This window comes from Equus przewalskii, chromosome 1 (assembly GCF_037783145.1).
Source record: "Equus przewalskii isolate Varuska chromosome 1, EquPr2, whole genome shotgun sequence".
Taxonomy (NCBI): domain Eukaryota; kingdom Metazoa; phylum Chordata; class Mammalia; order Perissodactyla; family Equidae; genus Equus; species Equus przewalskii.
Window position 1 is genome coordinate 131,475,128 of NC_091831.1, and position 27,835 is coordinate 131,502,962.

General features: G+C 42.0%; 1 protein-coding gene and 1 long non-coding RNA gene across 2 annotated transcripts in view; one reads left to right on the forward strand and one right to left on the reverse strand.

Annotated features, from left to right (window-relative positions):
* RORA (RAR related orphan receptor A) overlaps positions 1–27,835 on the forward strand; it is a 688,440-nt gene that overhangs the window by 519,747 nt on the left and 140,858 nt on the right. The gene's annotated exons all lie outside the window — the stretch shown is intronic.
* On the reverse strand, positions 19,865–27,623 carry LOC103546753 (uncharacterized). Its single transcript, XR_011528009.1, has 5 exons — positions 26,059–27,623; positions 23,391–23,531; positions 23,082–23,292; positions 21,189–21,291; positions 19,865–20,275 (listed from the first exon to the last, which is right to left on the reverse strand). It is a non-coding gene; the product is annotated as an uncharacterized lncRNA (long non-coding RNA).

The window sequence follows — 27,835 nt, forward strand, 5'->3', positions numbered from 1 at the left end:
CCATCAGCGCATCCAGTTGATTCAACTTTGCTCTGCTCGTAGACCTCAGATTCATGAATTGAATTTGGCCAAAAAGTACTTGCGTTCCCATTTCATAACGTAGGTTCAAAAGGGTGTAGTGAGATGATGAACGGCTCTTTAAAACCCATGATCACTACTAGGGAGAAAACAAAAACGCCTGGCCTACTAGGTACTGGTGTGTCCTTGGTAGATTTATTACCTATTTAATAAAACTCATGTATAAATAGGTTGATCTTTAAAGAAAGACTGGATGTCTACTACAGAAGTCTGCATTACTTCTGGTTCAATCATGATAATAATGACGGCGACAGGAATAGAAGGACCAGAGTTGTAGTGGCAGCAGCCGCAGTAGCCGGAACTACCACACACTGAGCAATTCTAATATTCCAGGCATTATGTTTAGTGCCTTACATGCGTTAGTTCATTTGATCTCATGGGCTCCTTGAGTTTTGTACTACTCAAACCCCCATTTTAAATAAGAAAATGTATCTGAGAGATCAGTAACTTAACTTGGAGAAGTGAAAACACTTGCAAACTCATCCAGCCGGTAACGGGCAGAGCCAGGACTCAAAATAGAATACACTGGCTCCTTACATACACGTAAGTGCCACACTCTTATCTCCAATATCAACATTAGGTAATAGTTATGGAGCACTTACTAAGTGCTAGATGCTTTTCTGAGCTCTTCAGAAGTGTTCATTTGTCTCATCTTTGCCACAATCTTGTGAGGCAGGGATTGCTACTATCCCCACTCTACTGATGAAAACTGAGGCCAAAGGTCCTACAACTAGCTAGAATGTGGTGGTGCGAGGATTCATACAGTGAAGAACTTCATTCTGTAGAGTGGTCCTTCCACTCTAACTGTAGGAAGAAAGCCAAGTATAACATAGTTATTGCTACAGATGACTCAGGTTTTCTTTTACTTTACAAGTATGTTACCTATAAAGGCTTCTAAGCTTGGCGAACCAACTAATCATAAGAAAGGGAGATGTTATTTCCTCTATATGAAAAAATTCATTTAAACAAGGTGGTCTACTGGAAACTACATAGCCTTCTTATTTTAAAATGATCATTACCAATTTTTTTAACGATCTAACCTAACTCACCAAAGAACTGGCATCCATTGAACATCACTGTTCAAACAACTCAACTGATTCTGTAATAAAACAATAGTTCCAAATAGTTCCTTTTGCTCCTGAGATAGTCATGTTCCCCACACTAGTTGTAATGTATGTTACTTAGAGCATGAACCCATTGTCCACTGCAGCAAAGCCTTTAACAGACGCTAGCAACATTTATAATAAATCTGTGCATTATTCTTTTGTCAAACCAACTTGATAATTCATGGATAACTTTCTTTGTCACGGCGAGGTAGTATGGTTCAGGATACTGTGGTTTCCCTGAAACCTAACCAGAAGCAAACAAAAAAACCCCCAGAAAGCTAAAAGAATGCCTAGGGAACTGAAATATATTTCAAAAGGATACATAAGAGAATTAAACATCTAGGTTTTAAGTATGCTCAAGCATCCCTAAATTTAGGATTGGATTTACAGTTACATCAGTTTCTCGTTTATTGGGATCTGCTTCCAAAGGAATAAAAACTTAGGAGAAGCAGAGGTGCCAACATGTTTGAAATATGAAGAAAGTTATTGGTCTATATAACTGTCTTTATAAATTACATGAAATTTTCTACACTAACTTTATCAACTACACTGCCAGGAACTACATGTGTCTTTGTAGTCACGTGGTCCTTTTGATTACAATTGATGTCCATATCTGCACATGATGGTAACTAAGGTTTTCATTTCCAAACTATTCAATTACCCTTTTTCCTATGACTACCCAGATTCCTCACAGTGGAATGTTCTCCACCCACTTCACTTCCACCTCTGAGTAAACATTTTTCCTCTGTAGGAGTGATAGCTCTTTCCCCGTGTTCCTTTGTTAATCTCCTAAACCTGGACTCCAGCTCCTATTGTCTTAGTTAACAGCAAAGCACAATGATTAGAAGGCGTATCAAGGAACAGAAAATGCTAGAAGGTGCAAGATTAAAGTTTGGATTCAATGAAAGAGATTTAATCCATAAACTTTTTATTTTAAATTTTCTTTTTGGAGGAGAGAGGGAGGAGATTATATGGTGGATAATCCATATACCTGTAATACCAGGATCTAAGGAGGGAAGGCTGGAAAGCAGACCACAGCCAACACTCTAGAAAAAGCAGAGATCTGGGAGTCAGAAAAATTTTATTAGCTTGATATTTTTAACCCCTTCTCTGTGCCCAGCACTCTGTTAGACACAATAGAGTATAGAAAGTTTAACTCATAATTCTCACTCTCCAGTCCTTTAGTCCATATCTGAGGAGAAAGGATAGAGTCACTTGAGGAACTTTTAGGAATGAAAGAATGGCAGGAAAATGCAGGCCTTCGAGTCAAGTTGGGTTGTTGTAATGAGTTGGGAACACTAGCCGTGAGCTGAGCTTGATCTGGAAAGGTAGCGAGGATTAGCTGTGATCATAGATCAGCTCGGGGTTTGGGGGAGGATGGTGTAGACCTGACAAGAATAGAGTATTAATAAGGCAAAGAGAGGACATTAAGAATAGAGAGAAGGTTTTGGCTTTATCTCCTAACCGATGTGGAGCCACAGACTGTGTGTGACCAATACAGTGACCTGTAAACAATGCTTTTATTGCCACTGCCATTTAGCGAGTGTTGGATGAATCAGAGGTGCCATACTTCAGTCCCGTCTCTGAACTCAGACCAAGTCCCTCTCCTGTCACAGAGGTTCTTTTCTGGCCCTTCCTCTGATCAGCTGTGTAGAAAAAGTGCTTTCTGAGCAGGAAAGATCTAATCCAAAAAGAGAAGGCTGTTCTGATTATTAAAGAAAAAGGCTTTTCACTTTTTCTCCATCTTCCAGGCTTTAAGGTCTAATTGTAAGACCAGTTCTTGCCATTTCATTAAAAGCAGAGGAATGAAATGAGCAGAGAAACTTGAAAAATACATATGCACTTTGAATTGCGTGGCTAATGGCTCTCCTGCTTTCTTTCATTCGTGTAGCTTATTGGCCTGAGGCTGCTGTATGACATGAGGAGCCTATGTCTTTCCGACCCTTTTCAACTCATTCACACACAGTTTTATAAAAACTTGAACCCCCCCATTGCAAACCCTGCTCACCCCCTAGGCAGGCAAAGTAAACTGCATTGATTATTATTTTTTCATCAGCACAAAGAATTATTTCCCGCAAAGAGCTGGACCATACAGTAAGAGGGTATACTTCCTTTTCTCTTTCTTGGTATTTCTTAATTTTCCAAGAATGAGTTTCTATTGTTTCACTAACGAACGCTGAGGTCCAGAGGAGGTCTTTTCATTGGCCGCACGTTTCTAAAAGTCTTCAGTATGTAATGAACCATATTGGGTTAATTTATCTGTCTCTCTTACACAGTGTCTTTTTGTGTCGACAAAACTGAAAATTCACTTTCCCTCACCAAGTCGGGATAATTGATTGTTACCAGTCTCTGCTGTTAGTAGACAGGATAACAGCAGTGCCTCTGGAGGACACGTGAAAACTAAACTCTGTCCCCTGAGGCCAACGAAATAGCTGTTTGGTCCCTTGTGTGAAACTTCCTAATAACTTAACTGGGCAGCCTCTGGGTCCCTGGAGGCTTTCTCCACAAGAGTATTCCCTCTCTTTGTTAAGATTGCTTATTAAAAATGATTTTATAATGAAGTTGCCTCAAATAGCAGCTCTTTTCCTGGTTGTCCTTGAAGCTGTGGTGAAGAATCTTAGAGACAACTGTCTAGGGTTTTCCTCCTTGTTAAAAACTTCTCTCTTACCACTGTTACTCTTGATTTTTAAGGAGACAAAGTCTAACTGACACGAGTCCCTCTCCGGTTGATTATGTCACTTAAAACCCTGTGCAAGGCATTATTGGTAGTTTAGCTTGTCATTTGGGCTGAGGAATCGAATTGATCCAAATGGATTGAGGACATTTAAGTCTGCAACGGGAACAAGGCTGTCAGGCATCCCCAGAGAGCCGTGGCCAAGGAATACTATTGCTAACTCTGCCCCTGACTCCATCAAAACAATGATTTCCAATTATTTTTTCCCTTTGGTCCTGGATTTCTCCTATCTGCAAATTAACCACTTTCCTGCCACAAGGGTCTGTCGTGAAGAGGAATCAAATAATAAAAAATTAGTATTGCATTCTTTGCTCTCCATGCACTATGTGTATACATTCAAAGACTTTAATAAATGTAGGCAATTAGGAAAAAAATCCAATTTTTGTCGTCTTCATCATCAGGCTGGCTTTGGGGCTCGACAGGGCTTCACTATGCCAGTATATTTAACATAAAGAATGATAAAGCAGTCAGTAAGGCTCACCATTGGAAACATCCACTTCAGACTTGGTCTCCTGTGGCCAGGGGACTCAGGGAACAACAAACCATATAAAGCTGTTAGTGACAGATTCAGCTTGAAATGTTTTCCTAACTTTAAGTCTTGTCAGGCAGTAAATCTGCAGAGCAGGGTCCTCAAGATGCAGCTTGCACTCCTTTTGCTTTGCTGTGTGAATACAGTAGAACGCCAATAGTAAGAGGGACCATTGCGAATCTTTTAGTGGAGAGATCAGAGCTTGGCTAGTTGTGCTAAGAATTATTGTGTGCTAAGGTTGTGCAAAGAAAATGCCTTGGCTAAATTCAGTTCTCTAAGACCAAGCATACTAGAAAATACTACCCTTACACTCAGCAGTTCCTGCCCCCTCCCCTCCAAATCAAAAGAAAAGAAAGAGAAAAACTATGGCCTGATTTGGAATTTCTCTGTCAGTCAGATCTTCTTATTCTACCTCCTTCTAAGGCTTTCCGTTGCCTGAAGAGTCTAGACTTCTTAGTATGTCACTCAAGGCCCTTCACAATCTGGTCTTAATCTTTCCACTGCTCTTTCCTTGACTTCTATGCTGGCAGTTTTGCCATTCTCAATGACCAGTTCCTAGAAGACGCTGCATGGGCCTACCTCAGTGCCTTTGCATCTGCTGTATCTTGTTTATCCTAGAATGTCCTTCACCAACTTCTGCACCTGTAGAAGTCTTACTGCTCCACCATGGGCCAACACAAATAGCGTCTGCCATACAAAGGGCATGGCAGCCCCACCTCGGTGAGTTCATTGCTGCAGGTCCTCTGCCCCCACGGTACATTGTTAAGGTGACGGTACAGAAAATATATTATAGCATAGTTCTTCTTTATGTAACTTTGTCCCACGAGATATGCTTTAATTATCTTTGTATCCTTTGGGCTTAGCAGAGTGATTGGTATCTATTATGTGCTCAATTAATACCTATAGATTTTAAGTAAGTATATGTGTATGTGTGGATGTACACACACGATTTTATGACCGGACACTCTACTTGCACATTTGAGTCCAGGGAAAAATAATAATCTTTTCATTGTTAACAGCTATAAAGAACAGATATTTATTATTTTAAACCCTATTGTGAGATTTGTACTATATTATTTTGGAAACCAATACCACAACTCAAAGGGCTTCTTGATTTCTGGCGATTTACCGTATGTATTTTGAGTCTCAGTTGTAGGACTGATGACTTTAAAGTTTCCTTTAGCAGTTTGTAAGATTTAAGTCAGACTCTCATCCAGAAGGTTTACAAGTACTTGTATATCGTTCTAAAGGGGAAGAAGATGACATTTTTCTGAGTGATCTCTTAAGTACCATTTGTGTGCATTATCAATACAAGATTTTGTAAACCAGATATTCAAATCTACAGAGTAAAAAGGAAAGAGGCATTTTCAGTTAACATTGGCATCTATTTAATTGCAAACAAGCAAACTACCAACTAGAGAAGAGAATTGGCCAGTCTTTCCAAGAATGGAGGGTGCATTCTAGCAAGGGAGATACCTTGTATCTGTCCAGTCTATGGAAGAAAAAGTGATCCTGATATGTTAAACAATTTGAGAAGTAGAGGCTCCGATGACAGTAGGTTACTTACTGAATCTCAAGGTAACTTCTGGAAAGAAATGACATTAATTTCTTCAAGTTCAGAATCCATGGCATTGCTTTGTTAGTCTGGTCTGGTGTGTAAGTATGTTTCCTTAACTTAGCGGGACCAATGATTTCCAAACTGTCATCCAATTCCTAAGTAGCTGCACATAACCCCATGGTTTCTGTCTGATTTTCCTTGGAAGCCTCCATCTCTTAAGCTTTAAGTGAAGCTTCCTCTCTACTTTTGTTTGTAACCTTTTCTTGAGTCAAAACAAGAGGAGCCAGATTATCCCCTGCGGTATCAGTTCCTTGAGTGGAAACCTTGCTTATAAATGAGAGGATGAGATCTGACCCAATAAAAGAATCTATTTTAATTTTAATTTTAATTTATTTCCTGGTGGCCTTTTATGCCTCCTTAGGCGATGACCTAACCAATTCTATCTTAACACTGACTTTTTTCTTCCAAGGTCAAAAAGCACCTTGGAATTATTATAAGAGGAGAATAAATGTCCTTTGCCTCTGATGTAAAGTCCATCTCTTCAGATAAAATTTGAATCCTGGTCTTCTCAGGTTCACAATAATTCTCTCATTAGGCATCTATTAGCAAGCCAAATAAGAACAGGATGAAGTAAGAAGATCATTTGGGGCTTTGAAGTTGATTTTTGATAGAAACACCATCTCTTGTAGCCTCTGGCATCCTTTTCCTTTCTCAAATGGGAGTCCGTAACGCAGTGAGGGGAGCTGTCTTCATTTCGTCCTGCAGTTTCACACAGCAAAGTGCAAAGTAGAAACTGTCGTAGAAGGCAGCTCAAACTGTGGTTTTCCAGGTTGGAAAAGGAAAAACTGTTACACATACATACACACCACCATCCCACTCCCCTAAAAAAAAGAGTTCTGACTGATATCTCTAAATCAAAGAACTTTCCATGGCCTGATTTGTGGAAGTTACCTAATCCTGAGTATAATTGGGGTGACTTGAGAGACAGGAAAATGTTCTCATTTTCATTATGGGAGCCACTGGGGGACAGTATCATTTAGAAGAATATGTTTTTATTGCCCTAAATTACTTTACCTGAGATTCTATCGATGTGTTTCTCTTAAGTTAGATTTCTAATGAACAAAATGACCAATATGGGCCCCATTCTCACAGATTCTCCTAGTGCTTAAGCTATTCCTTAATGGCCAGTGAGTTCTTCATTCTATCCTTGAGATCGAGAAAGAATTCTAGGGGGTTGGGTTAACATGCCCCTGAAACCCAGAAGAGCCAACTTCTAACATCCTGCATATGGCCAAAGGGTCTACATACTGTCCATAATTCATCCATATTAATACAATAGTAAAACCTCATCATAAAGTTTCTTATATTGTCTGAGCATAATTAAGTGGGCTCACCTTGCAATGCCAGACTTAGAAAACTTCTGGAACCAACCCTCTTGGCATAAAGGCTAGACTGAGCCTACCATACACTGAATAAAGGGGAGTTCTACCACATTCTCATCTAAAATTCATCATCTATTCCCAACTTGTCACACCACTGAAGTGTGTGTGGGAAGTCTTTAAATAAATGGATATCTTAGATGGGGTTCCGCAGAGGATAGACTCCAAGACTCTAAGATTTGCATTCAAAAAGTTGATCGGGGGTTGGGGGTTGGGGGTGGGGGGTGAGGGGGGGCCGGCTCCGTGGCCGAGTGGTTAAGTTCGCGCGTTCCGCTGCGGCGGCCCAGGGTTCGGATCCTGGGCGTGGACATGGCGCCGCTCGTCAGGCCACGTTGAGGCGGAGTCCCACAACCCACAACTAGAAGGACCTGCAACTAAGATATACAACTATGTACCGGGGGTTTGGGAAGATAAAGCAGAAAAAAAAAAAAAAGATTGGCAACAGTTGTTAGCTCAGGTGCCAATCTTTAAAAAAAAAAAAAAAAAAAGGAAAGTTGATCGGGGAGTCTTCTGAGAAATAACACCTATAAGGGGTAAAGGAAGCTGGATTGGGTAGAAGGAGAAATTGAACTGTCATGCAGTTGCAACCTGAGTTCAGCAGATGCCACAGAGGGATCAGAAGTAGGAACAGCCCTTGAGAGATGTCCCACCTTGAGGCAAGGGGACTGAATATTTTACCCTGCATCAACCAGCCGCTGAATGCCAGCTGCCCCCAAGAGGGACATAATCTTGGGCAAGACAGCTCCCTTTAGCTAAAGGGGAGGCTCAGGAAACAGACTCATCTGTGAGCCATTAGCAGTCAACACTCCAGGCCCCAGGGGGCATAAGGGCCTCAATCCTGAAGGGATGGATCTGGGTGGCCACCACAGTGTCACTACAGGGGGACCAAAATGGACATTAAATTTAACTTTTGTGAAAAACATGTTTTCTTTATTTGAAACGACGCACATTTTATTGCTTAGCTAGGATTTAAAATAATAAAATCTATGCCTGGCCTCAGCATAATGGTATACCAGAATTGCAAATGCTGAAGAAAAAAACTTTTTTTTCCGTTGAATAAGGTTCTTCCTTAGAATTTCTGGTCCTGGATATGTGCATGATAAATCGTAGGTGTGTATAGTCCCATATAATGTTTTATTTTTCTACACATGGACATTCCAGAGAGTTAACACATTTTTCTCAATTATAAAAATAAATAACACATTTCCAACTCTTTGGGCTTATGTAAAATGTATTCATAAAGGAACAAAGAGAATGCCTGCAAAGAACTGAGTTATACATTTTACATGTTATTTTTCAGATTTCGACAGTGTGCTACTGTCTAATAATTGAGATACAGTATCTGAAATGTTTTGCCTATTTATGTACAGGATAAGTCTCTCTTTGTAGTGGTTTATGGGACTCCACCCTCATTTTGCCTGTTAGCAACTATTTACAAATGAACTCAGAGTTAACTTGGAGATAGGTAGTGGCTGTCAAAGATGAAAACCATCATAAGCCAATCATCCCATAGCCCAATTGTTGTCACAGAAGAAAAAACTGCTCAGTAGTACATAGTGATAAAGTACAGAACGAATTTTAGTTTCATTCCTCAAAATCTCGACATAACCTCTGATTTAGTGAAATTTGATTTCAATTTTACTTCTAAGAATGAGTGATCCCCATAGGAGGAAATCAATCCAAACTGTTTCATGGAGTGTTATGTATGGAAAGATGGAGCTAAGTGTTTCCAAGCTTTCCACGTTGGTTCAAAATACATCTCAATCCCAAACCCGAATTTCTAAAGACTCAAATTCTTCTTCATGTGTCTCTGAGATTTTTCACAGTGCAGAATACCCCTCTTGCCTCCAGAACCAGACGCTCCAGTCACCTTGTAGATCTGAACAGGGGCTTTCCAGCTCCACGAACGCTGAAGGCTCAGACAAATATCTGAACCTGTAGTGTTCAGTTGGAGTCAGGGTTTATCTAAATGGAATTCAATCTTAATGGCTTGCCAGGGTTTAGTTTCCGTGCCTCTGCCTTGGAAAAGAGGGGCCTTTTTAGGTTGATAGTGAAGTTAATTCAGATCATTCTTTCCCTCATTCAAAGAGAATTAATAGATTGGAGAAATCCTTTACCTGGTCTAAAAGCTTCCATGGTTCCAACAACTCCTACCTGGGAAAAATCCCCAGCCATTATTTTGGAGATCCCTGTGTCTGAGCCCTTGTGAAAGGAATTCTGAAGCTGTGCCTGGACATCAATGGCAGCTTGATCAGTCTGCCCTGGGTATTACCATATTAATTACGAGGTCCTGGCGGATAGTAGCTTTTCAAGTGGGAAAATCATTGGGAGGACAGTCTCTTATAACTCACTCTTGGGAGAGGAATTTCGTGTATGTTATATCAAGTAACCCATCTAAATTGGCCATTTTACAGATTAGGCCTGACCCAACCCATCCGATTGCATGCATTCTGCAACCACTCTACTTCTTTCCCTACATGCTGATAGTGCAAATGACAGTGATTTGTTAATATAAAGGTAGCTAATGAGCTGAAATGTAAAGTAATTGCTATTTTCAACGGACAGGATGAATCTGCTCCTTAATTTTTTCCTGGAAAAAAAACCTCCGTATTTTTTTTTTTTTTGCCAGAATTTCAGTGAGTGATTCACATTACTGTCAATTACACGCCCTTATTATGTATTACAGCCACCAGGCAGCTGTCCAGGAAAACACAAGTCTGAAAATGCTTCTGTTTTAAGAAAATTAAATTCACGGTTGCTCCTCCTGTGGGCATGTGCAGCAGGCAGGAAGCCTCCACTTTCTTGCCAAGGAAAGGGGCCTTGCCTGCTTTATCTGGATTAAATAGCCACTCTGACATCTTGAGATCTTGATACCAATGCCCAGATGCAGGCTTAGTTTTGGTTTCTAAATAGTTTTTTTTTTTGTTTTGATGTCTGTTACAAAACACAGACTGGTGTTATAAAACAGTATTTCTAGTTATGAGTCACAGCAGAGCCTGTGTGTTACCAGAAAGGCCTCCTGCAGGCTGAATGGAGAAACTGTTCACCTTCCTGCTTCCCAAAGGTCCGAGTCTACGAGAGCGGAGGGCTCTTAGCCACGTTTACAAAGCTGGCCTCATTGTTGCCATGTTCACTCAGATGCCCCTTTATTGATGCGAATGAAGCTACAACTGAAAATGCTACATTTGCTATCGGGCTGCTTTACAGTCCAGGAACTTCAGCTTTCATGTGGGTAAAATAAACGCTGCTGGGGTTTGTCAGCTGTATTCTTCCTGGGAATGTTTTACAGTTTTACAAAATAGCTTTAAAGCGCACAAAGTTGTCTAAATTGTTTATGCATTTAAGAAAACTATGAGAATTCCTTGATATATTCCCAGTTCACAGCCTTCAACTACATTTGTGTCTGATTCATAGAATCAGACGTTTCAAATTGTGAAATATTTTAGTAGTGATGAAGCTGGCCTTCACATTATCTGTGTTCCAGATACATTGTGTGTAAGGAATGTTAGCATCTAAAAGAAATATTTAAAAGACAAAGGATTATGAGTTCAGTAAAATCAGTTTCACCTCTGCCCTTGTTTCAATGATGATTCAAGCCAAAAACTGAAAAAAAAGAATTTTTTAGATGGTACCAGTCTTTAGTATTACCAATATTTAGATGATATTAAGGAATTATTTTTTAATATTCTCAGGTGTAATAATGGCATGGGAGTTTTTTTTTTTTAGATCTCTGTTGGTTAGAGATGAAGACAAGTAGTTAGGGGGCAAATGGCAACATATCTGAGATTTACTTTAAAATGCTTCAGAAGAAAAGTATATTGGGGTGGGGCTGGAAAGAGGTAAACCCAGAGTGGCAAAATGTTGTTTACCAGGGGAGAGAGGGGTACATGGAAGTGTATTATACTATTCAGTTTTTGTATACGCTTGAAAAAGTTTTAATAGATTCACTTTTTTTCACCTTTTTTGTTGTCTGTTCTTTATAAGATGATTATTTTTACACTGGAGGTTTGACCACCTTGGATAATTAGTACTTAATGAGAAAGAGGTGACACCAATGAGCACATCAAATTCAGGAAGTTATAAGTGATCTCTTAAACTACATAAAATCCATGCATTGCTGTAAAAATTATGCATTAATTGTTAGCAAACATGTAACCTTTTATAATCAGGTTCCCTCACTTTCATTTCAGGTAGGAAAAAGTGTGAGCATTACTTGCACTTGTTGTTAAATCTTTTCAATATTATGATCATAAAGGCCCAGATTTGAGAGTCGAGTGGACCAAAGAGTTAATCTAGTGGTCCCCACCTCCCATACTGGAGACAAGGACATTTTCTCAGGAAGGTGTAAAGTGTCTTGTTCAAAGTCAGTTCCACTTGCTGTTACAGAAGTGGAAGCAAGAGTGGAACCCTTCGAAACCAGTACCCTTTTCGACTCTATCATGGTACTTCAATCTCGTCCTTTAAAATACTCATTAACAATCTGCTCTCTGGGGATCGAAGCAGTTTTCTAAATCCAGACCAGTGACTGCATGTCAGATGTTCATTCCGGGTAGTGTGGCCCCAAATTATCTTTTCTTTTATTGAACACCATTTCCAAGTTGTGTGAGAAGTCCCAGAAGTGATCATTTTTAATTCTGTTCTTGTTAATGCTCTGCAGCAGCTCTGCAGCGTGTTCTTCCTCCTCTGGCTTCCACAGACTTTCCGGCAGGGACGGGTCAATACACTCAAATGACAATCTAGGCTGACAGGAGGATACACTTGGTCAAGTGATTCCACAAGGACCATCCGCCACTTCTATCATGCCTTACCCAAGGCTTTTTGTAGTCTCAGCTGAAATTCCAAACATCACAATTGAAATAGGGATGTTTTTCTTCAAATGGAAAAATGGATCCTGTTTAGCATCTGTGGCCAAAACCTTTTAAGCACAAACTTCCTTGCTAACTAAATTTCATCTTCTTTGCCTTGTTCTTAACAGCAGCTCATTGGGATAAAGTAGGGGATCAGACTGGCATTTGTAAAGTAATTTTTACCCAGTCTTTTTTTAAAGAGTTTTACCAAGAGCAACCCTTGATTTCTAAAAACAGAGTTATACAAATAGATGGGAAAAGAGAAATAGAGACAGAAGGACTTTGCCCTGTTGGGGTGGTCTGTGGGGAGGCTAACCACGGGGTTTGGGCCCCTCCTGATCCTGTCTATTGCTCAGAAGTCTGCGTTCTCTTGTCTGTTGGATGCCCAAGGAATACAGATTCCATGCATTCATTCAGGAATTGCCCTGACCTTACTGACCTAATTCGTAGAAGGCACTGGGGATATAGAAAGAAAAGATTGACTCTCTATCAACACCACCACCCTGTTTTTTTGAAGGAGGCAGGGGTACAGAGACATAAAAGTGCACGAACGCATAATCTAAGTGCATTGGATACAAGTGCTAAGGAAAGAGATGATGTAGGACCTGCCCCTCACTGGGGGCTCCTGGAAATCACCTTGGATGAAGATCCAGCTAAGTAATATTCCAGAGCATGAAGGAAGCACTGAGAGAGCATTCTAGGCAGAGGTAAATGGAAGTGCACTGTGAAAATGTGGTTATTTGTCTGTGTCGAAGGTATACTTAATCCTGAGGGTTTGAAAAACTCATTTCATCTTTTCCTTTTCTTCTCAAATGATACCTTCTAAAAGACATTCACTTAAATTACTTAGACCTCAAGATAATAATCTGGTAGAGGATTGGACAGATGAAAACAGGGAAGTACTTTGTTTCCATTTCAGGCTCCCAAGGAGCTTCTAAAGCGTCTCCACTCTGGCGCACCTTCTCAAGAACTGGCTTTGTTGTCAATACAGGGAAGTTCATTCCTTTTCTGGGCCTTCACATGCAGCATCCTCTGACTGGGGAGTAATTCCTCTAGTCCTCCAGGGGCAAAAGAGTCAGCTTCCCATGGTTTTGTTCGTGGAAGTATGGTTTGTCTCATTGTCCAAAGCTGTTGTTGCTTGGTTGTCATGGAGAAGGCCTGTTTCCTCCAGGGGTTTGGCAGAAGCATCATAAGCTACAGTTAGGCCCACTAAGACGCCCAGATAACAAATGAGAGGAGGAGGAAGGGAAGGGGGCAAGGAGGAGGAGGAGGAGAATGAGAGGTAGGAAAAGCACAGGTAGCTTTGGCACTCACCCAGGGGTTCTTTCATGAGCCAGCCTCCAACCTGGCAATCCGTAGACAAGGCCTTTTACTTTGTTCAGGAAACCCTGGAGATTTGTGGTTTCTCATATTCACAGTGCTGTGTGCCAACCCACATAGCCAATTCTGCAAGCAACCAGTGTTGCCGACACATGACCCATATTTCTCACAAATCCCGCTATTCAATGGTCTTTCTATTCTTCTAATTATACCAAAAAGAGAGTCTCTAGTGGGTAATAATCTCTCTTTGCTAATACTTAGTAGTTGGTTTCCAAACCAAGAGCTTTCCTCTATCACAGCTTGAGCGTGTTATTTTTATTTTAGAGCCAGCCACGACTAATGAGAAGGAAAGAGTCTCTTGGCCTCCTGGGGTGGTGGTCAATGGATTTATCCTTTACTCTGCCTTCCTTTTTGAACCAGTGCCTCACTTGGTTTGGCTCGCCTAGGCAGACAGGGAGCTACCTGCCCAGAAGATCTCATCCATCGTGCATTGTGTGGTCTGGCTCGGTTGCTGACTTTTTCAAATCAGATACTCAAATAGCATGTGTTGTGAAATCCTTAACTAAGTTATAGTCCAAGTACTTGGTTTTAAGGAATCTTGAAAAAAGGAAGAATTTCACTATTTCCCAAGTTTGACTAATATTGTACAAAAAAAAGGCGGGGGGGGGGGGCGCATCTCAGGGGTCAGGGATTTACAGGTTCCTTTTTAACCTTTACCTCTTTTGTAGAGCTTATCTCTGTTTACTTTGTATCATAATTTTTTATATACATGTATTATCTCCCCTGCTAGACTGTAAACACTTGGCAATATTGGTGTCTGTTTATTTTCGTGTAGCTCAAACTCCTTGTACCATCATCTAATGTAACAAGGCACATTAGGTGGGGATGCACCTTGGGTTTGGGACTCAGAAGCCTGGGCCCTAGCCCTGGATCTGCTGTCTCCTGGCCAGTGTGATCTGGGAAACTCCCTCTGGGCCTCAGTTTTCCTCATCTGTGAAGTGAGGAAGCAGGAGCAGATGATCCCCCAAGGCCTCTTCCTTCCTAAATTATGATCCTAAGAGTCAACTAGATCTCGAATTGGGAGAACTGAAGTCATTTTCAGTCTTTATCATTAATTTTTCTCTGTTCCTGTATTTCAAAACTGAATCATCTAAATTCTTCCAGTTTGGTAGAAGATATTGATTTTACCTCTATGATAAATGTAAAAGAAACTTGAATGAGAAGTTACTGTAAATCACTAATCTAACCATTAAATGTTAAGTTCCTTAAGGGAACTGTTCTTCAATCAGCCAGAATCGCTTAATTTATTTTTCTTTAAACTAAAAGACTTGCAAAAATTGAACAAGCGAGAGAGTCCCAGAAAAGGTGAGGTATGTTGCTGTGGTCTGCAGTCCCTGTGCCCAAAATACATGTAGCATGTTGGCAGGTATGTGTCTGGGTCTGAGGTTGGAGGGTGCTCACCTTTGTTCTTCTTTAGTTTATATGAGTAACATCGGATTGAAGTTAACATCCAGGGAGGCAGAGAAGGCAGAGGTGTGGGGAGGCGGGGATTGAGTTTTGTAGATGGCTTTGGGAAGGGGGTGGGGGTCTCGTTTATACACTGGCTCTGAATGTCATTCATTCCATCATTTACTTGCTAAGTGCCTACCATATACCAGACATTCTTCAAGGTGCTGGTATCTGCCAGTTGTATTGTACAGTATGAACGCTGCCTGTTCGTCCTCCCTGTCTCCCTGGTGCTTTGAGTCCCTGGAAGCACTCAATAGGTATTCTTAAAGCAATTGGCCTCTAAATACTATTTATTATGCCCTATGGTCTCTTTCACCTGCCCCCAGGGAAGAGCTTTCTAGCCCTGAAGAGCTAATACAAAGCTGCATAAACACTGGGGTCTTGTCACAGATGACTGGGTAACCATACACCCAGCTGAGCCTTAAAGAAATGTTCTTCTCATCCTCAGAAATAGGGAATTTTTTAAACCAAAAAATGTTGCCATGAATTGGGTACATTCCATTCTCGTGATTTCCTTCCTTTACGTTTTCAGTTCATTCAGTAAATATTAATTCATGAGTCTATATTGTATGGCAAGCACTATGCTGGACATAAGAGATGCAATAAATGGTAAACAATTTTGTATTAGGTTCCTTTTGCCTCTATAACAAATTACCACAAGCATGAGACTTACAACAACACAAATTTATTCTCTTAAAATTCTGGAGGTTAGAAGTCCAAAATCAGTTTCACTGGGTTAAAATCAGGGTGTTAGCAGGGCCAGTCCTTCTAGAAGCTCTAGGGGAAATCTGCACCTTCCAGCTTTAGAGCCACCTGTATTCCCTGCCATATGGCCCCTTTCTCCATCTTCAAAGCCAGCAACATAGCATCTTCCAGCCTGTTTCTGTCTCTGTGCTTCCATAGTTACTCTGCCTCTGTGTCTCTGACTCTCTTGTCCACCTCTTATAAGGACCCTTGTGATTACACTGAGCCTACCTGAATGATCCAGAATAATCTCCCCATTTAAAATCCTTAACTTAATCACATCTGCAAAGTCCCTTTTGTCATCTAAAATAATATAGTAACAGATTCCAAGGATTAGGATTGGACATTTTGGGGAGAGGTGGGGCCATTTTTCAGCCTACTGCAACAAAATACTAGACTCTAATTGCACAGCAAGGCAAAAATGGGGTAGGTTTTTTGTTGGTTTGCTTGCTTGTTTGTTTTTTATGCTTTATTCCAGCCATATAGTTTCAGTGGAAATAAATTTGTAAAATAAAATATGGAGAAAATATGTCTGTTAATTTCAAATTGTGTCAACGTTAAGAATAAGTCTTTCTCTGATAAAACTCTACTTTGCAAACAGAGCATTAACTATACCATCAAACATTTTAGGGTATAAATCTAAACTGTCACCTTAACCATATTTCAGTATGAAAAGATGGGAATCTTTATTTGCAAAGGGAAGAAATAAGACTTCTCTGCCCTTAGCCTGTGAGAAACTTCGGTCAACAAGCCTTTATTCAGTAGCTTCTTTGATTAAAATGACAGACATTCTAAATCCCAACTATGCAAAGAGGCAGCTTTCATGGGAGAGGAAGTGTTGGGTACAGAGGTTGGGGATCTCCTGGTAGAGTCAATGCTCTTGTTGAGGTTTTAATTTTCCCTAAAGTTCTCTGTAGTTTTGAAAATTCGAGTGTGAAAATTAGTGCCCTAAGGTATCTCAAACATAAATTATAACATTAGGCAAATAAGAGAATCAACTTGGAGAGGGAGGAATCTGGCCACAGAGAACAAGAAATATAATATCAGAGGCAAAAAATGAGACAGGTTGGCTGAAACAGGGCCTGAGAGGCAGACACAGTCAGACTGTGTCCAGAACGCCACCCAAAGAGGACAGCGTCCTGAAAAGTCCAGAGGCCTCAGGCGCATCATCATGGGGTCGACATCTGCCTGTACCACCACGTAAGAGTAATGTAGCTGTGGGCAGACTATTTAACCTTTCTGAGCATCATCGGTAAAATGGGGATGATGGTACCTGGCTGAATAAATAAGATCATCTGGATACAAGCACCTACGTTTTCAGTGCCTGGCTGATCAATGTGCAGCCAATTGCGACGATCATTTTGTAGTGAGAGTGAGGGCGGCAGCCCCAGTCTTAGCATTCCCTTTCTTCCCTGTTGCACCATGTCCTTCATCTTTTGTGGCCCTCCTCCCATTTAAGGCTGTGCTTGATATTCACCTTGGCCAAACAGAAGATACTATTTTTTTAAGGTACACTTATGATTTGCTTCACGTCCTGGGCTTGTTCTAATGCACATGGATGTGCACACGCACACATACACACTCTCCCAGAGGATGACCCTGTATCTGTGACTCATACATGGCAGCCAATTTCCAAGCAAACTTAAGCACTATAACATGGGTTCGGGCTTTGCCCGATCAGTTGGGATTTATCTGCAGGCTCATAGGTCATTCCCTGTAGCAAGCTAAAAAATTCACTTTCAAAGTGGTTCATAACCTGTAGAAATGAAAGCCCATAGCATAACATCTCAGGTAAAAAATCCAATGTCACTCAGATCAGGCTTACTGGCTGAAGTCTGGTGATTATGAAGTGAACTCTGTTGTTGGAAACCTGTATGAGCATCAAAGTCTGTCATCACTTTTATTGGCGGGTGCCATGGGCTTAGACGGCAAGAGGGCAGGAAGGGAGAATACTGCCGAGCTAGTCAGAGAAACAATGGAGAGAAGCAGAGCGACAGCAGCATAGAGAACTTTGATTTTTCTAAAAGTGGAATTATTTGTGTAATGGGAAGCAATTAAAACTTATGGCCATGTGGTTTGTGTTAAATGTTAAGTGTTTCAAAACGGTTAAGTGTGTTCTTGCACTCAGTGGAAATTTGATTCTCTACCAACCAATTGAGTGGAGGGGGAAAAACACAGGAGGGACTAGTTTTCTAGAAGGAAAATGAAAATGAGAAAAAAATAATGTCATTTTACATTGCATTTTACATTCCATTGGGGATTTTGAGAAGATTTCTCTTGGCTTTTTTGGAATGACACACATGCAAATGGTAGAATCATCGAATTTTGAGATGAGCATGGAAATTTGCAGTAGCCGTCTATCCCCAGCATCTCTCACCAGCCTCCAGCTGCTGCCCAAAGTCTGCAGTAGAGGGTCCCTACTTTTTCTTTTCAAGGCAGCCCATTCTATTTTTGAGCCAATCTGGCTTTTTTAGAAAGTTTTTCTGTCTACTACGTTGAAGATCTCTCCCTTACTGTTGCTACCTATTCGGCCTAGTTATACCTTTCTTATACTACTACTGAATTGTTTTTAATAATTTTACAACTGGATAAACTGGAGCTAAGATGGGTTAAGTCACTGGTGCATTATTTCATAGCTACAAGGATTTAAATCCAGAACTGCCCCACTGCAAATCTCCCATTCTTTCCATATGTCACCCATCCTGTCACTCTAGGGAAGAGGAAGGCAGCCTGCTATCTAGCATGGGGGACAAGTCGTAAAGACCTAACAAGAACTGAGCTCAGAGGAGGGAGGGAAGAGTTGGTGAGTGGAGTGATGGAGCGGGATAAAGGCACACCCCTCTCTGATCAGGGCTACACTTTCTTAAGCCGGGCTGACTGTGGTTTTCTCCATGTAACTCACATCCAGCTATTGACAGCTTTCTACCTGGTGACATGCTTAATGGCCCATGACATTCTAGCCCTCAGGGCTCAAGCCTGATAGTTATGGTTCGCCACATAAACCTAAAGTGGATTGTAAATTTCTCTCTCTTAGATTTAGGTGACTAAAACGGCTGTTCAAAACTCTGGGCAGGATAGTCAACTTGATGGACATGTACCAACTTTAAAAAAGATTAGAATGGGAGTGGGGTGCAGAAAGTTGCGGCTCCCAGAAACCTCCTGGAGTGGAAGCCTTCTCATGTACTTGAGGTATTGATGCTATGGGGAAGGGTGTGGGGGTGGTGGTGCACATTGATTTTGTACCATAGAATAGTTGCATATTTTGTGTAGCCAAAATCTATTATACCGTAATGAAAAAGGGAAAGTTGTTCAGCATAGGTAAGAAGCTTTTTCTAAGCTCCAGGGTAAGCCAAATGGATATTTATATAGCTAGACATGGATGTGGCGGGAGATGTCTAAATACGAATACTCTGCTTGCTGAAGTTTGGAGAAACCTTCTCTGGAGGCAAGCAACAGGTGATGTTTATGTGAGTTTAGGTGTGTTTGTCCTTCAGACTTGGAGACAGCAGCTTTCTCGTCTCCTGCTTCTCTGATGTGAGTTTGCACACAAATCTCACCAGCAAGTTCCAGCATGCAGATTTTAAGAGGAAACCTCTGTATATTTCCATGAAAAGATGGTGACATTGTAACAACAACCAAAGAGATAACATTTCCCTCTGCCTCATGCCTACTCCCCAATCAAAACTCTTTAGTATTTTTCTCCAAAAGCTTCTCTCTCTTCCTACGGATAATAGTATGGGTGGTTAGGAAGGATGTAGTTAGAAGTCGGTCTGGCATATTGAAAAGAGCTCAGGCATGAGAGGCAGAAAGATGAGGTTTGAATCAGCTTGTCTACGTTTTTGTTGTGTAACTTTCGACTTGTTATTTAATCTCTGAGCCTCAATGATCTAATCTGTCAAATGAGGATAAAAATACCAACCAAAACATTGTTATGAGCGTGAATGACACTAAGAATTGAAAAGTGATAGATTTGTAAAACAAGAATATTGTTTGCAAGGGGTTGGTATCGTTCATTCTTTATTCTGGAAGATAATTTGCTTGAAAATTCAACTATGTACTAAATCTTCCTCTCTAGGGACTAGCATAAAATTACAAGTTCCTTCTTAGTGGAAATCTTCACTAGGGCTCCACGAATAAACTCTCTCGACTCCTGGTTTCATCCCTCAGGAAGAGGCATTCTCCTCGCAGGCAGGCGTGTTCACACCATGAGAAAGCTTTCGCACCGTCTCTCTCTGGAATTTCTCTCTCCAGTTTTTGAGACAGCCTCGCTTCAAGGACAGAGCGGTGGTTTGGAAACAAATTCAGACCTGAGTGCCTCCCCTCCTCCATGCTGGGGGTGGCATTTCCAGGCTTCCTCTTCTGCAGATACTTTGTGAGTAACCTGAAGTTGGAATGCCCTCCTGAGGTCGATCTATAAAAGCCAGCAACATAAATAGGAACTAAGGCTGAAGTAAGCATAAATGTTCTCGAACAACTTCAAGAGAGAAAGGCTTGTTTGATCCTCTCTAAACTTCCTGAAACCGAGCGGAATATTTGTTTGTTTTGTGGTAGCTCAACTTTTTCTTCAGGCCTTGTAGTGCATTGCTGTTGGTTTCTCTGTTTAAAAGGAAAGTGCTTTTTCTCAGTAATGACGCTCGCATTCTCAGCTCAGTGATACCCACTTCTAAAGGCCATTTCATCACAAAGATAAAGCTCTGCTAACTCTTAAGACCCAACAGATAAAGGATGTGGCCAGTTACCATGACTTGTGCTACCTCCTGGAGGGTGTCATTGGTGCGCATACCTACAAGTGCGTGAACAGATAGTTTCTAGATTTATTTTCGCATTGAAGATTTGATCCCACGAGGGGAAAATGTCAACGTAAATGACTATGCAAAAATGACAAAATAGCATTTTGACCTTTCAGTTGCAGAGAAACAAAGGCCTAGTGAAGGTGAGTTTGCTCTTCTCTTGCTTTTTGAGGAGCCTATTGGTAATTGGCACTATGGTTTATTGTTTTAATATTTGTGGAACTTCAGTGTCCACCAAGCTCTGCAGATGTCCAGTCCAAATTAGATAGACGGACCAGGAACAATACAGGGAGAAAACCCCCCAGGGGCAAAGCAGAGGGATCCTTTGCAGAAGAGAGCGATGGAAGTGAGTGCTTCCTTTTGGCCTCCTTTCTGGTAGATGTGTATCGACACCATAAAACCAGTATGTGTTGTCGGGCTCATTGACAACACCTAAGACAGAATGTTCTGAAGTTAGAAGAGCTAAGAAGGGGCAGATCAAGGCTGAGGTGCTTGGCAGAGTTTTCAGATACATGTAGAGTGTTTTTTCTATACCTTATCTCCAAAACGCTCGTGTCCCTAGGTTTCTGTGTCTCAGGGCCCCTTAAGAATAGCACTTAAGGCTGTGACAGCAATGCTCAGATCTCCTCTCTGCAGCCTGTGAACAGAGGGGATATTTGCCAGGTGTCAGATGCAAGAATCGTATATGCCATGGATTTTTTTTTTTCCTGGAAGCAACTGGAAACCAACTTAGTGACACTTAAGTCCTTCACCTGCTGCATCACTGTAGCCAATGGGTGTGAGCCAGAGCAGTACCAAGTAGGGCCCTCATAGGAACAGCCACAAGAGTTACAGGCTCTGGCTGGGAGTGGAATGATATTCTATGTTCAGAGTCATGGCAACTTGAACTTGGCAGCCAGATCTGCTTCTGAGATTACGAGTGCCTCATGGCCAAGTGCACCTGTGTCGAGAGTTGACCGTGGAGTGGGCTGGAGATTGAAAAACCTCTTTTGTAGCTAACGATTCATTTGAACTCCATTAACAGCTGGATGATTAAGTAGCAGTTTAAGTGCTACAGTTACCTGGCACGGCTCTCCATCCTCCATATATTCAATAAAAGATACATAGAGTATCACCAGAAGCTTCCTTCCCTCCCCAAAAGAGAGGGGATGCTTAGAATTAAAAGAATGTTTCCATCATCAAAGCATGTAAAATTAAACCGGTGTGAAACTGAGAACCCTCCATGAGGTCTAATAATAAGTTCTCATTGCAAAAGGCTGTTTTCCAGCAGATTAAGGACTAGATTTTGTGATAGACATGTTTCAACATATGTGCACTTCTCAGAACACGCTCCATTTACTTTCATGAGTTATGATTAGCTGGTTTCTGTGTTTAACCCGTAGCATTTTTCTATAATAGTGCCTCTATAGAAAATTTTACTCTAGGCGTGTGGGTGACCAATTATAATGCTTTGGTTTGCTTTGAAAGAGAAATCTGTTCAACATTTCTAATAGCCACATTTTCCTAAGAAAATGATCTATGGGCACCCAAAGTTAAAGTTCCAAAAATTATTTTCAAATTTTCTTCAAATGATTTTTAAATGAAATTGAGAAATGGTATTGACAATGCATCCAATATTGATGTAATTAGGATATATATCATACTCTGCTAATACCAACCTTCTTTAATATGTTTGTATATATGTAAAGTAGCATGTAGTTTACTGCATATCAAATTTCCCATTTATCCCCACCTTCCTCACGGCTGTATTTGGAAGGCATCTTCATACTTTTGTTGTTGTTAGTGCTATGGAGTCAATTCTGACTCCTAGCAACCCCGTGTACAGCAGAGCAGAACCCTGCCCGGTCATTTTTGTGCCATCCTCTCACCTCCCAGTGCTATAGCAGACAATGCTCCGCTGCTATTCATGAAGTTTTCATGGCCAATTTTTTCAGAAGTGGGTGGCAAGGTCCTTCTTAGTCTGTCTTAGTCTGGAAGCTCCGCTGAAACCTGTCGATCATGGGTGAGCCTGCTGGTATTTGAAATACCAGAGGCATAGCTTTCAGCATCACAGCAACACGCAGCTGCCACAGTATGAAACAAACGACCAACAGACGGGTGTTGTGGGTCCCTGACCGGGAAAGGAATCCAGGCCACAGCCGTGAGAGACTCAGATCTTAACTCCTAGACCATCAGGGCTGGCTACCTTCATACTTACTTGAATACAGATGAGACACTATCACGCTTTCAAAAGCGTCTTCTCGCCCTCTCTCCCGCTCCTCCCTCAGTCGGCCTCATGTGAAGTGAGCCAATCGAAGTCAGCATAACTTCTTCCCCTTTGCCCTGTGTTCTCCCTCCTCCTTATATAAGCCTTGGTGGCCTCACACCTTCCCACAGCCACTGCCACAGCTGGCTGGGCAACCTGCAATAGCTGTCTCACTCCCTCACCTGGTCCCTGCGGCTGACCCAGCTGCCTCTGGGGTGTGATGCCAGGGATTCTGAAGACAGCTGTGGCAGGAGGAGGGTAGAGAGGCACCTTCCAGCCGGTATTCCTCCGTCAACAACGAACTCGGCACACGGCATTTGGTGTCTAAGGCATTAGACTCTTCTCTTTCTGAACAGTTTTGGTCCTTGAATATCCCTAGTGCAGGGACAACCTCTGTGATTAAAAAGCGAAAAATGTAATAGCAATAATAAGGCTTTTCAAGGCAGAAACTCAACCCACTATTTTGGTTTGTTTTGCTGTCTCTCTCTTACCTTTTCACTCTTGCCTCAGGACCAGTTGTTGTTTTGCTTAATTCATTCAGCCAACATTTGGCAAGGAAGCTGCAGGCTCTGGCAGTGATGGAAACGCTGAATCTGCTGACGTCTCCAAGTGCTTAGAAGAGAGGTGGGCATCTGCGAAGCCAGGCAGAGTTGGGGCGTCACCTGTACAAGGTTTCACAAGTCCCTGTGTTTTCTGACTCAGGGGACCAAGCCCTATCGGTTTGCTCATAAACTTTTGTGTGCCATTTGCAAACCTTGTTTTTGAATGTGGTTTGAGATAAAAGTTTAAGGCATCACAGCACATCAGAGTATAAAGGAATCAGAGAGGAGGCCCTTGTAGTCAAGGACACTGGGGCCTAGATTTAGCAAGCTGTAAGCTGTACACATAAAGTTAACAGCAAGGGCCACAGTGCACACTGGAATAAAAGAAATAAGGACGTGGTCCATTTCCCAATCAATGCCTAGGGAGCCACTTAGAGTGAGAATAGTAGTTTTGTTTTTTGCTAGACTCTTCTTCCAGGTCATAAACACTTCCTACCAGAGCTTACTGAGCCCAAAAATAAATATGGGGAGAAAATCCTTTGCATGTATGAAGTACTTTATATTTTCTACCTCCTTCTCAATCCTTAATTAAGCTTTTCAGCCACCCTGTGAAGCCGGTCATTACCACTGGGTGAGGAAACAGAGTCCCACAGGAGCTATGTCACTTGCCCAAGCGTACGAGCCAGACAGGCCTGGCAGGGTGAGGCTTCCCAGTTTCTGATGCCCACGCCCCGTGTGCAATCCAGCCTCGTCACCCTGGGTCTTGGCGTGGGGAACCAATAAACAAACAAATGACTGTGGCATTACTTTAACTTCTGGGAGCAATGGGTTCTTATTCAAAATAAGAACAAGGAGCAAGACAAATAGCATCTAATTGCAAAGCTGTTGGGGAAGAGTGGTGTCACCATTTGGGGGCCTGGAGTTCTGCTCTTTCTGAAGCGATATGTCCACTTCGAAGTTTCCCTTTATTACTCATATGCCCACGTTTTATTGAGCAAAGGTAGCATGTGCCTTGCTGGGCAGTACGGATTCAAAAGTCCTACCACGAGTTCTATTTTGTTGTCTTCAGGCTCAATACCGTGTGATATGGTGTCATATGGGCTGTAATAGAGCCATATGTGGGAAGAGATGGAAATTCAGAAGAGGAAAATTACCTTCTCTGGGGTCAGGGAAGGCTCCATAGATAAAGTGACATTTAAATAGAACCTAAAAAGATGAGTAGGAGTTTGCTAGCTGGAAACAAGGCAAAAGAGCATTTGGGCAACTGTGGTAGAGGTTTGATCAATTATGCCTTCGGAATCCACCCCCGTATTCAAATCGTGTTCCCTATAACCTACAGTGTAAAACTGAAGCAATAAGCTCAGCTCTCAACTCCGATGTCACGTTGGCTCCCTTTGTCCTTTGAGAGGTCTCCCAGCACATTCTTCCCACGCCACACGGAAGGCCAAGGATTTCTGAGAGTTTCGAGATTTGAGAGGATGGAGGGAGGGGCACCCAGGGCTGCGTTTTCACTCACCTCTGGTGCTGAATTTCTGCTTTTCACTGATTCATTTCTGTTTATCCAATGTTTTTATATAGCAGGTGTATGTATGTATACGTGTGTGTGTATAGATATACAAATATATATCATACATACATATATATTTGTGCGTGCAATCTGCCCCTTACTTGAGTAAAAAAATAGACTTCACTGAACATATTACTGGGGTGGGGGACAAGGACGGATAGCAAACAATGGCTTCCTTCCACGGAAATACAAACCACTTCAAATGGGTCCTTAGAGCCTTGTTGTTGGTGCCCTCAGCAGCTGAGCCACCACAGAGTTTTTTCACTTTAGCCTCTTGACCACTTGTCCTTTTGTCTTCCTCCTCTGTCCTTTTTCCCACTCCTGTCTCTCATCTCTCCCTCTCACCCTGAGATTCCTACTTATTTTTCTCCTTCACCTTTCTCCTCCTTCACACCACAATCCTGCTCACCTCCATTAAATTGTCCCTTGGTTCTTATTGCCTACATCTTCAAGATCCTAGCTTATCATGGAATTTTCCCAAGCAAAGACAGTTCCTTTCCTAAGAGAAGTTTTTTATTTGTTTTTTGGTTTTTTATTTTGAGGAAGATTGGCCCTGAGCTAACATCTGCCACCAATCCTCCTCTTTTTGCTGAGGAAGATTGGCCCTGAGCTAACATCCGTGCCCATCTTCCTCTATTTTATATGTGGGATGCCTGCCACAGCATGGCTTGACAAGCAGTGGGTAGGTCCGCAGCAGAGATCACACCTGGCAAACCCCAGGCCACTGGAGCAGAGCATGTAAACTTAACTGCTACACCCCCTGGCCAGCCCCTCCTAGAAGAAGTTTTGGTATTATAGTGGTTTTAATTTCCATTGGCCTGTCTGTGACTCACCATATCTTTGCACGTAGCATAGTCCCTGGCAATAAGTGGGCAATCAATATTATTTGTTCTATGAATTGATGAATCAATTAAATAGTGCTTTGAAAAGGTCTGTCTCATCCTGGTGTGTGACTATACCGAAATTCTGACCCTGAATGCTGGCTGAACAGAGGCTTAGCCACCTTAATAAGGCAGGCCCAGTGACAGCCCTCTGCATGGCGATGCCTACCAGTCACTGAAGCCAGGCTGCCTAGATGCTCCAAAGGCCATGTTCTTTAAACCAAGTGGCTATTTAGCCAGGCCTTCACGAAGGCCAGGGATGGAAGGAGACACACCAGCGGCAGCACAGGATTCACCTTTTGGGAAAGAGGCAGAACGAAGCACAGGAATGAGAAGGGCACAATCATAACATTTCGTTTCTTCTTAAAAGAGCTCAAGTAGCAATTGTGAAATCTTGGGAATCAGAATGTGCATTTATCAAGTCTCTTTATATGTTTCAAATATTTTGTCGTTTAAAAAAGTTTCCATAATTATAAAAAAAAACTAAAGAAAGAAAAAGAAAATCCCATATCGAAGATGCCAACTGAAAGTTGCCTCTACTAATGAAGAGACATTTCAAAATAAGATGCTTTTCCAAGAAGAGAAGTATCTGGGGCCCTCGGTCCCCCAAAACAGGAGATGGCTTCCAACGGATGTTGCCAGCATGAGGCAAAACCTTTGAGTTTCACGTTAAGTCTTGGCTGCTGGAGGTCTTTCTTGATTTCTGCTGGCACGTGATTAAATTGTTAAAGGGCTGTGGTAAAGACGCACACACCTGTCCGCAGAAGCACTCACTGGGGATCCCCAGTTCTTATAAAAGCCTGGTGAACTAGTCCTCTCTTCCCCTCCCTCACCGTCCCTGTACGAGGAATGCAAGGAAGGACCTTAAGGAATTTTCTCAAACTAGTCCCGTTCCCAAGTCCTTTTCAGAGCAACATGGAAATAGTATAAAAAATATATATATATCCCAGTGGCTTCCCGTGCTATTCTAGCAACTTCCTGGGAAGGTGAGAGAAAAGCACAGACATTCCAGCAGCCACTTTGGTTACTAATAAGTCTCAGAGGAGCCCCAGTCACGAGGTTCTGTCCAAGTCGCCACACACTGTCCCGAACCTTCCTTCTCCGTTTATTTATTTATTTTTTCCCATTCTAGAGCAGCCAGCAAATGATTTCACACCTTTTTGTTTAGCTGCTAAAAGCAACACAATAACTCCCCTCAGGGCCGCCTCTGTGGGTTCCAAAAATAAAATGGGCTCATTTTCATGCTAAGCATGTAAAGGCTCCTAGGGATTCTAATGAAAAGCAAAGGAAAGAAAGAAGGAGAAAAGAGGGGTCAGGCTGGGGAGTGTCAGCTGCTGCCGAGACTTACCAGCCACCCCTGCCAGAAGGGAGAGGTGAAAAGAACAGACAGTGCTTAGGCTGCAAATTAAAAGGTGATCTCCTTCGACCCTTAAGCCCTCCAGCCTTATCTTCTATCCCTAAACCCAGGGTTATTCTTGGAACACGAACCATTGTTCACCCAGAAGAGTCGTGGCCGGCTTCAGCCTTCCAGACAAGAAATCTCCTGGGTAGGAAATAGCCAGGAACGCGCTTCCAGGTCAGAATATAAAACCATAGGTCTGTAAGATTCTAGGTTCACTTTTGAAATTCAAAGTTTTCTGGGCCTAAGTCGTGAGCAATCACAGACGCATCATGTCCCACACATTACATATTAGAAAGAAGGCTATGTGATGCAGATCACACAATATTAGGCCCTGCTAGCCAGCCTAGAATGCGTGAAAAGATTTCCTTGAGAGCTTGCCAGAAGGGTGCACGCTGCCCACCCACAAGAAGTGGGATGAATCCTTGTAGGACATTGCTGACCCGGGGTTTGCCTGCCTGAAATTTAAACAGCCAGTGAGGGCGCCTGCCCTTTATATTTCAGTCATGCCTCTACTTACGTCGGAGGCCAGACTGTTAAAGATTCC